This window comes from Octopus bimaculoides, chromosome 2 (genome assembly GCF_046866305.1).
Source record: "Octopus bimaculoides isolate indiv1 chromosome 2, ASM4686630v1, whole genome shotgun sequence".
Classification (NCBI taxonomy): Eukaryota; Metazoa; Mollusca; class Cephalopoda; order Octopoda; family Octopodidae; genus Octopus; species Octopus bimaculoides.
This window is the reverse complement of record NC_142929.1, coordinates 17201602-17214101: the sequence shown is the minus strand read 5'-3', so window position 1 is coordinate 17214101 and position 12500 is coordinate 17201602. Positions and strand designations below refer to the sequence as shown.

The window sequence follows — 12500 nt, the reverse complement described above, 5'->3', positions numbered from 1 at the left end:
GCTTTGACGTAAGTAGCCTCTACGCAAATATCCCCCATATATATGCACTAGAAGTAGTAGAATTCTGGATAAACAAACACTCACAAAGAATTCAGGAGAAATTCTCTAAAGAATTCATATTTGAAGGTTTACAAATACAAGGCACTGCGATGGGGACGGAATTTGCACCAACATTTACTACACCAGTAATGGTATACCTAGAAGAAAAATTCTACATCCTATCCAGAACTACTTTTGATCACCACTTCCAAACCTATCGTATAGGAAACTGGAAAGGATTCCTAGATGACCGCTTCATATTTTGGAACCGAAGTAAGGAGGACCTTACAAAATTTCTGAAATTAATAAACAGCATTCATGTCTCAATCCAATTAATTATGGATATGAATGAAAAGAACTACTCTTTTGGATATTCTGATAAAAAAAACAAAAAAAACGGGACAGTTACTACTGATCTTTGCTCTAAGAACATAGACAGACAGCAATATTTAGACTTTAGTTCTTACCACCCTTCCCAAGCAAAAAGGAACACGCCATTTATTATAGCAAGGCGCATATGCTCGATAGTCACAGATACTGTTAGGCAAGAGAAACGATCATAGACATAAGACGAGCTTCTTTCAGTTTCCGTCTACCAAATCCACTCACAAGGTTTTGGTCGGCCCGAAGCTATAGCAGAAGACACTTGCTCAAGGCGCCACATAGTGGAACTGAACCCGGAACCATGCGCTTGGGAAGCAAACTCCTTACCACACAGCCACTGCGTGGTACTTTGGGCGACTGTCTTCTGCAATAGCCTAGGGTCGATCAAAGCCTTGTGAGCGGATTTGGTTGACGGAAACTGAAAGAATCCCGTCGTATATATATATATATATATATATATATATATATATATATATATATATATATATATATATATATATATATACATATATATATATATATATATATATATATATATATATGTATATTTGTGTGTCTGTGTTTGTCCCCACAACATCACTTGACAACCGATGTTGGTGTGTTTACGTACCCGTAACTTAGCGGTTCGACAAAAGTAATGATAAAATAAGTACTAGGCTTACAAAGAATAAGTGTTGGGGTCGATATGTTCGACTAATGGTGGTGCTCCAGCATGGCCACAGTCAAATGACTGAAACAAGTAAAAGAGTAAAGAGTATATATATATATATATATATATATATATATATACATATATCGTAAATCTTCGAGTATAGTCAGCCCTTGAGTATAATACGCAGGGGATTTTTAGGGGGCTGTACCTCTGAAAACCCTAAACCTTGTGTATAATACGCACCCCTTCTCTAACTTGAGTCAAGGAGGTCTATATAACGTCCTTGGTTTGTAAACGTATATACGGTAACGTCCTTTATTATTATTGTATAATGGCCCAGTGGTTAAGGCAGCGGACTCGCGGTCATAGGGTCGCGGTTTCGATTCCCAGACCGGGCGTTGTGAGTGTTTATTGAGCGAAAACACCTAAAGCTCCACGAGGCTCCGGAAAAAAAAAGGCGGTGGGCTGGTAGAATCGTTAGCACGCCGGGCGAAATGCTTAGCGGTATTTCGTCTGCCGTTACGTTCTGATTCCCAATTCCGCCGAGGTCTACTTTGCCTTTCATCCTTTCGGGATCGATTAAATAAGTACCAGTTACGCAATGGGGTCGATGTAATCGACTTAATCCGTTTGTCTGTCCTTGTTTGTCCCCTCTATGTTTAGCCCCTTGTGGGCAATAAAGAAATCATTATTGTATATAAAATATAATGCAAACGTGTAGCTTTTTTGTGCACTTTGCAGAAAATAAAGAAATAACAGTAATAACGTCAGTGAAAAATAAATATTTTGCCTTTACATATTTTTCACTTAGAAAATTTTGCTTAAAAAACATTTTTCATTTTTAACCTCGTATATAGTACGCACTAGAAATTTTGACCTTTAAAGTTTTGGAAAAAAGTGCGGATTATACTCGAGGATTTACGGTATATATATATATATATATATATATATATATATATCTGAAAGAAGTCAGGACCAAAATCCTTCAAAGGGATGTTAAGCATCCAAGTCCGCCGGTTCAATCCAAGCAAAGAATATATCAAAAGAGTATATATTCAGTATAGGTATAATCAATAAATAAAGTACCAGGAAAGGAAAAAAAATATAAAAAGGTCTTTTCCGTAACAGATACTCTATGATTGCTTGTTTTTATGTTTCGTTCATTAACTTATCTTAGATTGGTTTCGGCCGTTATGGGCCCAGGCCATGACTAACTCAATAGCACCACCTGGAAAAGTATTTTAATTAATTATTTCGGGACACCATGGACCACTCAAGCAGAGAGTTGCTGTTGGCTGAGACGTATCCAAGTGTATACAGTATTTTCTGGAGGAATTTGTCCAGGTACCGCTTGAAAGTTGTGCTGTCTTTTTCTACTTTAATTTCTTTCGCGATAACATTGAAAAAGGCAGGACGATTTGCAGCGAAAATATCTTAGGAATGAGAACCCAAGTTCGAAATTTCTCCAAGACACCTGATGAAGGCAGGAGGGTATATCAGCCGAAACGTTGTGTTAACAACAAACAAGATGACGGACAAATATCCATCAAATGTAAATAATGTAAATAATGAAACCGAAGAAGTAAAAGACCTCATAGCAGTCAAACAGTAATTGGAAAAATTCCTGCAAGAAATACCAGACGAACCATCGATGCTGCGATATATCACAGCAAAAAATCAACTCCCTGCTTAAATGGGCTACGATGTCGTAAAACATGACTTAAAATACTGCCTGGGCTACTAATGGCTAAGCCTAAGTTATTAATAGTTAGGTAACTTGATGTAGAAGAAAAAAAACAACTATTCTGTTGGGCTTCTGTATTAGTTTTAATTTTGAGACACCTTTCCTCGGGAATCGTCTGAATGTATCTTCGGAACCATTGAAAATATACAGAGAACATAAATTGCGAAATTATAAAGTAATAATAAATTACATACTTAAGACTTCCATGTCCGTAAATTCCGGCTGCTTGCTTGAAATACGTCAGCAATAGGAGAGTTAAGTAATGAAATCCCGGAAAATAAGCAGAACAACTTTTGACTCAAGGTAAAATAGTTTATTTTGTTTTATGAATTTTTTACTGCGATTTATATAACTTTGCCACTGTAAAATCACTAGAAATATGCTTTTTTTTTTTATTAGAAGAAAGTTTTTGACTTATGTGTACTCTATTCAGGTGCAAGACTTGAACAACAGGTTATTCCGTGGGAAATTATCAACACACACACACACACATGCGCGAGAATATTTTAAATTTGTTCATGGGAAACGTTTTGAATAAGCAAATAAAGCTCCTATTCTGTTATGCCGGAACCAGTTTTTCGGGGTTGATTTGAGCTGGACTGATAAAATGTAGGATACATATAATAATAACAATAATCTCTAGATAGAATTTATAAGCATTTAATGCAACACTACTTGCGTTTCCACAAACAACATGTCTCTTAAGGTGTGGCCGTATGCTAAGAAGCCTGCTTCCTAACCACATAGTTCCGGGTTCAGTCCCACTGCATGGCACCTTGGGCAAGTGTCTTCTATTATAGCTTCGGGCCAACAGAAACCTCGTGACGAAAAGGAGCCCGTCACACACACACACACACACACACACACACACACACACACACATATATATATATTATACATATGCACACATGGCTACAGGACGTCACCAAAAGTAAACAACATGAAATACAAAAACAATGAAAGAAAAAAATGGAAAATAGGACAAGTAACATAAAGAACGACACTTCATCAGTTGTCGGCTGTCTACCTACTTCTCATTTCGAGCATTGAACGACAATATGAGTCTTTGAAGACAGTTGCTCCTATAAGTACCAAAAAAAAAAAAAATTGGGATTTTTGAAGGGGTCAAAGCTGGGAACAAAAACAGGACAGTGGAGTCATACGAGGAAACCGAACGAAAACAAACATGGAGGGTCGTTAGAGCAGAATGAGTGTAAAATAGCGAACGCTGGAAAAAATTTTCTTTGACAAAAGTAAAGATAGAAGAGAGAGACAGGATAGACCAGTCCTTAGTTCAGCCCGGAAAGTAAAGAAAGATGATCAAAGCCCGGAAAGTAAAGAAAGATGATCAAGTGAGGAAAAGAAAGATGGACGATGGTCATGTGTGGGCAACGAGAGATAGTAAAGGAAAAAGAGGTGGTTTTTCGTTCGGTTTCCTTGTATGTATCCACTGTCTTGTTTTGTTCTCAACTTTGACCCTCCATAAATCCCAAATTTAATTTTTGTGCTTATGAGAGCGACTGTCTTCGAAGACTCATATTGTCGTTCAATGCTCGAAATGAGGAGTAGATAGACAGCCGACAACTGATGAAGGGTCGTTTTTTATGTTACACCATGTGTCAAATAATTGATTTTAAATTTTGAAAAAACCCGAATCAATTCGATAATTCAACTAACGAACCCTAAAGTTTCACCCGCAGAATATGCAGATCTGATACAATGCAAAGCGACATGAGCTGCTGTAGAACGCAGTTTTTTAATGCTGGAAAAATTCCGTGCAAAAGACGAGTCTTTTGCCTACAAACATAAAGCATTATATCATATTGTACTATAATAAATTTCTACAATAGTTATTTTTTAAAAACCTGTTTTGATAATACTAGTATATCATAAAGTAATCAAAACTAGAATGAACACCCAAATATTCACAGATTAATAATGAGGTTAAAATGAGGTCGAAATTTGTCAATAAAATTAAAAAATAAAGTTAAGAACGCATGAAAATAAGGCTAAAAAATGTCCTAGTAATAACTAATTTCAGTAATTTCTTCACATGAATGTCACGGTGTGTAAATATATCGGGAAGAGAGCCACTCCATCAGACCGTAAAGAAGCTACAAAGAATTTTCTACGTATGTTGACTTTTTTGATTTAACTGAGTTTTGTTAATCTTATATCATGTGCCACTTTCCCTGATCCGCTCTCATTTGACCTTGATATTTAAAAGTTTTACTCTTTTGTATCTGGTTTCCAAGATTCTTTATGTGAATTGAAAGGTTGAAAGGTTGAAAAGCAAAGTCGACCTCGGCGGAATTTGAACTTAGAACGTAAAGACAGACGAAATACTGCTGAGCATTTCGCCCGTCGGGCTAAGGATTCTTCAGCTCGTCGCCTTTGGGGAGAGTCATATTGTCTTAATGTTTTATTGTCTAATACACTCACCGACTCGATTTCGACAATGTCGGCAGCAGCAGCAACAATAACACTAACAATACCAGCAGGTACAGCACCGACAACACACGTCCTCGGAAATACATTGGATGTTCCGGGAAATCTTTGAAGCAACGTCTCTGCAACCACAGGTCCTCTTTCAGAGTTCAGGAAAGAAGATACGTGATATCAATGGCCAGCCACGTCTGGAATCTAAGGGACGAGAAGTCAATGATATATATTTACAGACTTTCAATTTGTGATGAGTAGCTGCAATGTGAAGAGTTATCCAGCGAAAAATGAAATGGTAAGATCCAGCGAAATTAGTGAGGCTACTTACTTTAAACGTGGCAATATATCTATTGATGTGAACTGCATATTTTGCTGTAAATTTATATCAATAACGTCTCAAGTTTTTTCACAGACGTCAGAGAGTAATTTAATCTTGACAAAAAATCTCACTTTTGTATAAACCAGTTTATGTATGACTGACGCATAGTCGACAGCTATACGTTTAGGAGTTATGATATTTTATTTAATTTTCTTTTTCTGGAAATTACTTTAGGCCCATATGCTTTCTGTTTTATTATGGACTTATCAGACAAGGAAGAAATGAGCGCATTACATTGTACATGACCTATATTGATTAGAGAAATCGATGCTGTTGATTCTTAGTAGGTCAAACATTTAGTAAGTTTTTATTAGCGCACTCAAAAACGTTTCATTTAAACAGACTTAAAAGACATATATATATATATATATATATATATATATATATCTTATATCTCATCTTTCTTCCTCCTTTAACGTCTATGTGATATAATTCTTGGGAGAGAATACATTTGCGGCTGAAGATAGCTTTATACTGTCAATTATACACTGATGTAACAACTATAAAGCTTGAAACACGTGTACCGCAGAATCCTTTGTGTTTTGTTTTTATTTTTGCATTTACAATTTATATATATATATATATATATATATATATATATATATATATATATATATATATATATATATATATAACCCTCGATTCAATCACACTGTGCACAAACTCTATACTTGGAATGACCAATTTTAAATACTATTGGAACTTACAAGGTACTGGAATCTTATATGTATACCATTCTGCCTAAATAATGGATCTACAGATGCAATTTCCCTGCATATCTCACGTCTATTTTCATTCCTCCACTTCACTCTCTATTTCATATCTTATCTAAAATAACTATTGCTTAACCATTTTCTCACACCGTCTCTGATGAAGGGATATATAAAATATCCCGGAAACAGCTGTAAGACCTATTTATAAATGCTCTAAAATCTTTCACACCCTTGAATTTTTATCTCTTTCTGAAAATTTTATATATATATGTATATATATATATATATATATATATATATATATATATATATATATATATATATATATATATATATATATATATATATATATATAATTTTGTGACAGAAGTTTCGTCCGTTTCACAAGGGCTCAGTAAAACAATTAATAAAACAATATATAATTTTTTGAATCGTTAATATAGTCATCATTCCCCACTATGATCTCTTTCCATCTCTCAATGAGCTTTTTTTATGCCGCCTTCATGAAATTCCTTAGGTTTAGAAATGAAAAAGAAAACTAACTCTTTCTCGACTTCTCTTCCCTTAATATATTCAAATGATTTTGTAATCTTCTAAAGAGATGGTAATCTGTAGGTACGATGTCTGGAGAATATGGTGGGAGATGCATAATTTCACAGGCATATTTTTCTAGATCTTTTGTCCGTTGTGCAGTGTGAGGGCTAGCATTATCATGATGGAGGACGATTCCTTCTCGATTTGTTTAAGGTAGGCATTTTGGTATGATAACTGTTTTCAACCGCGTTAGCTTTTGGCAGTTTATATCGGCTGCTATTGTTTGATTATCATCTGGTAGCTCGTAATCCTACATTATCGTTTAGTAGCGCGTGATAAATTATTCTACGCATATCCCACCATATACTCAAAAGAATCTTCCTTGAATGCTGGTCATATCTAGTCTGCTGTGCTGGCTCTTCACCACAACTGAGTCATAGACATTTCCGCTTAAAATTATGGCAAAGTATCCATTTTTCATCTCCAGTATTGACTAATCAAGAAAAGTATTTGCAGCTCTCGAGATCGCTATGATATACAGCGCTCAACATGTCGTTTGCGATTGCGTTTATTGACTATCTTCAAAAGGACCACGACCATTAATGTAGAGTACTATGCAAGCTTGCTGAGGTAGTTACGAAAGGCTATCAAGGCTAAACGGCCCGCAAAACTGACGGAAGGGGATTTGTTCCATCAGGACAATACGCCAGCATACAAGTTCTTGATTTTAATGGCTGATGTGCATGATTGTGGATTTGAACAAGTTGATCTTCCTCATTATTCTCTTGATTTGGTGCCATCGGACTATCATCTATTCCTCCAACATAAAAGAACATTTGGCTTGGAAGCAGCATCGCAGTAATGATAACAAAATAGGTTTTGTTGATTAGTTCTTTGACCAACAAGATGAAAGGTTCTTCATCAATGAGATCCAAGCACTGCAACATTGTTTGAAGAACTGTGTAGACCCAAAGGGTGACTATTTTGAAAAAGAAAATTCCTTTGATTACACTTGTGAGAGTATAATGATCGGCTTATAAACCATTCAGCCGACCTTCATATACGATGGGTTTCTTTAGGTTTCCGTCTACCAGATCCAACCAGAGGTCTTTGGTCGAATCGAAGATATCGCTTCATTTGCTAATGGGAAATCTTCGTAATAACTATTAGTAATGGAAACACGTGTAATGAAGAATAAATAACACCAAAGAAAGAAATCTACTTTGCTTTGTTATACAATAACTCTGCCAATGATATTTCCATAATTCTTAATTTTAATATGTATTTTAACTAACATAGAAACTGAAACTGCACATTGGAATGTAATAATGGAATAATTAGATATCTTCCTGAATTCAAAAATATTTCAAAATCTTTTTAATTAACATCCTTGTACTGATAGAAGGGACATTTGAAAATCTAGTAACACGTCAGCTAGTGAATCGCAAATAGAGTTATTGAACCGTCAAAAATACTGTAGTGTGTATATAATGAAGAATTACGAAAAGTCAATGCTATATACTTACAGACTTCCATTTTTGTGATGAGTAGGTGTTGCGTGAAGTGTGTTAGCGAGAGAAAAATGAAGTAGCAAGATCCAAGGAACTTAGTGATACTTCTTGCCGTATTCGCGGCAATATATCTATCTACTGGTGTGAACTGCGGTTTTATCAGTAAATTTATACCTATGACGTCTCAAGTATCAAGTTTCTTGCCAGACATGAGCATGGGCAAGAACTAGTTCATAGATGGCTTACACATAGACAACAACTGAATATTCAACTGATACAATTCTTTTATTGTTTTGCTATGTACATATAAGGTTCAGTTAAGGTACTTGGATAGAAGAAACTGCTTCTGGAAATTATACTCATTTTAGGCCAAATTGTCAACTACCACTCCAATCAAACAGCTTGTATTATTAGACCCAATACCCCCAAACTTCTATATAGCGTCTCAGCAACATCAGCAACTAAACCAACGACCGTAAATTTGCTAAGCCCCGAAAATTGCAATGATGACGTCAGCAACGCGTCAAGCATGTCGCGACAGGTGTAAGACAAGTTGTGGCCATCACAGAAAAGGAACAACGTTGGGGATGACAGCTAAAGTTCCACCGAGCCAACCGAGGATTAGAAGATAACCTAACATATTGCAACGAAGCTAACACTACTGACAATAACAATACCAACAAATAATAATGGTGTCCAGCAATAATAGCAATGAGAAGAAGTAAATGAGGTGGTAAGGATTGTAGTAATAACAGTGAAATTATAGGAGGTCTGATCAATAAGTAACCGGACTGTTGCCATAGTAACGAAGCTAAAGCATGCAGAGTAAAGCCGCTTAGCATAGATTGACCTTGAACTCTGCTATGCAAGCGCACTAACTTTTAACAGCAGTCCCTGGAAGGAAGGTTTGTAGCGTTCGAAATATTGCTTTCAGATATTGCTTTGAAGTCGAATAACAAATGCTAAAGTTCACTACACACATTGGAAATAAATTCATTTGTATGTTTGTTGTGAACTCTACGGTTAGAAGAAATATTAAACCAAATATTAACCAATATATTTATGAATGAAAAGAATGAGCAATATTCCTCTACATTTGTGGTCAACATTTGAATGCAGTTTTCACTACTAAGCGTTTATAACTACCATTATCTAAAATATTGTGTCGACATGAATAGCGACATTTGTGAATGCATTTGTGTAACTGTTTATTTTTTTGTGTACCAAATGTCTACTCTATGTTGAACTGAATCACATTAATATTTAATGCTCAAATAAATAACTGGCTTTAAGGCAACATTTTGAAAACAAGGAAGCATTTTATGTTTATAAAATGGTTTTAAACTTTGATAGTTCCTGAGATAATGGTAAAAAACATTCAAGTAAAAGCAAAATGCAACAACATCACCTAATGCTTTCTTGGGTGATTGAATTGGACAGAAGGAATAGTACAAGTGGTTCAGGAATATCTCTATTCTCTCATAGTTTTATCCCTTTATTGGTTCTTACCATCGGGCTGGGGTTGAGGAGTTCCCTGATCAGAGTTGTTGTTGTTGCTGGCACTCCGTCGCTTACGACGTCGAGGGTTCCAGTTGATCTGATCAACGGAACAGCCTGCCCGTGAAATTAACATTCAAGTGGCTGAGCACTTCACAGACACGTGTACCATTAACGTAGTTCTCGGAGATATTCAGCGTGACACAGTGTGACAAGGCTGGCCCTTTGAAATACAGGTACAACAGAAACAGGAAGAAAGAGTGAGAGAAAGTTGTGGTGAAAGAGTACAGCAGGGTTCGCCACCATCCTCTGCGGAGCCTCGTGGAGCTTTAGGTGTTTTCGCTCAATAAACACTCACAACACCCGGTCTGGGAATCGAAACCGCGATCCTAGGTCGACTTTGCCTTTCGGGGTCGATAAATTAAGTCCCAGTTGCGCACTGGGGTCGATCTAATCAAATGTCACCCTCCCCACAAATTTCGGGCCTTGTTCCTAGAGTAGAAAAGAATATTTAAAATGATATCATTTTTTATGAAATATATCATTTGTTGATTGGAGTTCTCAATACATTTAAACATTTTTTTTGCTAAGAATATTTTATATGATTATAATTAAAGGAGAGTATAAAAAAAGAAAACACTCTTCATTTGATATGAACCTTCTCAATTTACTAAAAGAGATGATGATATCCCCTTGTAGTTGTAAAATTTCTTGTACTTGAAAAAAATGATGAAAATAATAATCCCAAAAATACAAACACAAATTGATATATTGATAAATCGTGCTGCGTTAGCGTTCGCTTCTTTTGCACCTTCTACATTTCCATTTCCGGCCATTATTTTTGCCTGGAAGATAAAGTATGTTAATAAAACTCAACAACAGCAAAACATTGTCATATATTTACAACTGGTGTCAGTTATATGGTGAAATTTCACTGTATCTTTTTAAATCATGGAAAGAGAGTTGTCTGGGTGATTCTAAGGAAATTACCTGCCAGTGTTCATGCTCACAGTTAGTACAATCATGATATTCATGTGATCTTGTTTAAGGCCTTATGTTTTGCGTTTCCTCTACAATATCTATCAATAACATGTTTATCGTGTCCATGAGGGAACTTCATCGAATCTACAACACAACCACTAGCAGATAATTTAACTTGTTAGAAACACCAGCTAAATTCTCCAAATCACAACACACTCTTTTTAAAAACTGATGGAGAGCATGGGATAATGTCATCGTAATAGAGCATGGAAACAACATAATATTTTCAACTATACTGACTTACACTGGGGAATTTCTCTGAGTCCCACTAGTATAATATCAATAAAGTAAGAAACTTATGAAAGCATGGCTTTTTATCAAATAAAATACTGACATTTTATATTATGCTTTGTACTAAACTATGGCATTTTTACATTATGCTTTTTACTAAATTATGAATATTTTTGTTTTCTCTTTTAACTTTTATTTGTTTTAGTCACCAAACTGCAGTTTTGCCGGGACATCCCCTTTAAGGATTTTAGTCGAATGACTCAGCTCTAGTACTTGTCTAATTTTTCAAAGCTGCTACTTATTCTATTTTTGTTGAACTGATGAGTAACGGGTACGCGAACTCACCAACACCAGTTGTCAACGGTGGTGGTTGACAAACAGAGACATTGACCAAAGGGGTCTCTAACTCAAACACGCTCACTCATATGTGTGTGTGTAAATATATTGGTCGGGCTTCTTTCAGTTTCCATCTGTTTAATCCTTCCTATTACCACCACTTCCACCATATAAAAATATTAATGAAATTTATTGTACCCCAACTCCTTCCGCTTCTTTCAGTTTCCATCTGTTTAATCCACTCACAAGGCTTTGATTACCACGAGGCTATTGTGGAAGACACTTACCCCAGCTGCAGTGGAACTGAACCCAGAATTATGAGTTTGGGAATCAAATTTCACAACGCACTGCCACACTGGATAAAATGTATGCATATGAATAGAATTTCTTGCAAGAAATGTCCATATTTTACATACTTTATCTGCATAAGCAATAACAGCCATGCCTGTTGGAAGAAAGCAGAAAAGGGTGACAAGAGTTGCTGAAGTTATCTTATCTTCAACATGTGGTTGCTGGTTTTGTATCTGAAAAGGGAAGAAAACAAAGAAATAACATAATCATCTAGGGATGGTGATGATTATGATGATGGAGGACATGATAATGATGATGAAGACAACAATAATTGGAAATATTTTTGTTATATAAAGTGGAGTTTCTTTTATGCACGTTATCACAATGTGATATGTGCAGAATATCGGTACCAGCATCAGAAACCCCGACAAAACACACCAAACACATAGTAAGTACGTAAATCGATCAATTGCGTATACTTGTAACTGTTTATGCATACATATACACATTTTAAAAGATATAAGCAACATAAATAATGCCTGCACGACACACACGTACTCACGTACATATAGAAAGCACATATCATGAGTGACGCAAAACAAAAGAAAACAAAAACAAAGGGACTTTCCACGAACGAACACAAAAAGGAGCAAATCCGTCACTGAGTTTAAAACATCACTGAACAGTTATGCCCAGAAACATATCT

The 12500-nt window shown here is 35.8% G+C and overlaps 1 protein-coding gene and 1 long non-coding RNA gene across 6 annotated transcripts in view; one reads left to right on the top strand and one right to left on the bottom strand.

Moving 5' to 3' along the window:
- The window catches only part of LOC106881602 (uncharacterized), a 20635-nt gene extending 17089 nt beyond the window's left edge, over positions 1 to 3546 (bottom strand). The window contains exon 1 of one of the 2 annotated variants that reach the window (XR_016238269.1): positions 3014 to 3546. This is a non-coding gene — a long non-coding RNA (uncharacterized LOC106881602). The remainder of the gene's footprint in view (positions 1 to 3013) is intronic. The other variant, XR_001410872.3, reaches the window with a different exon arrangement.
- The window catches only part of LOC149136880 (uncharacterized), a 153754-nt gene that overhangs the window by 25462 nt on the left and 115792 nt on the right, over positions 1 to 12500 (top strand). The window lies entirely within an intron of this gene.